The sequence below is a fragment of the Microtus ochrogaster genome, linkage group LG3, assembly GCF_000317375.1.
Source record: "Microtus ochrogaster isolate Prairie Vole_2 linkage group LG3, MicOch1.0, whole genome shotgun sequence".
In the NCBI taxonomy this organism is placed as follows: Eukaryota; Metazoa; Chordata; class Mammalia; order Rodentia; family Cricetidae; genus Microtus; species Microtus ochrogaster.
In genome coordinates this window covers 19,252,150-19,252,824 of record NC_022029.1, presented here as the reverse complement: position 1 = coordinate 19,252,824, position 675 = coordinate 19,252,150, and positions in this window count along the sequence as shown.

The following is a 675-nucleotide window of genomic DNA, read 5'->3' as shown; positions in this document are numbered from 1 at the left end:
GGGAGTAGAGTGGCATTGCCAAAAGTAATTGTGTCTCATTGGCACAGAATTCTAGGTTAGATTAAAGGCCATTTTCTACAGCTCTTCGAAGAAGCTGAAGACTATACTATCTATACTAAATATAATCTCTAGGTATCTAAAAGACCTGATTAACCTAATTCCATAAAATATCTCCCCATCCCCTCAACCCTAAACCAACCACTAAAAGATGTCCCTAACCCCGAGGGCAAACTCTGTTGGGAGAGGGAACATCATCCTCTAAAATTGCTTCTAGCTGACATGGAGACAACTTTCTTCTTAGGGGCTCCTGTGAAAGCAAATGATGGTAAAATTCCCAAATTAACCTTTGACCTAAGAAAATTATAACGAGTGTCTGAGTGTTTTGAGAAGGTCCAGCCAGAGTGTTGTCTAAAATGTGCACCATTCAAAATTGTCTTGTGCAGTTGGTACCAAAAAACAGGTCTAATTTTAGCTCTTAAAAAAATATCCATGACGTCATAAAAACCAGATTGAGTTGATGTCGTGGGGCCCCATCTTCATCCTGGAAACTTTAAAGATTACTGTAGGGTAAGTTGTTGTTTGTTATGGGAAATTTAAACATTAACAACAAGGACATATACTGACATATAAAGAAAAACACAGGTATGAGGAAAAGCAAAGAAAGTTTATCAAGTA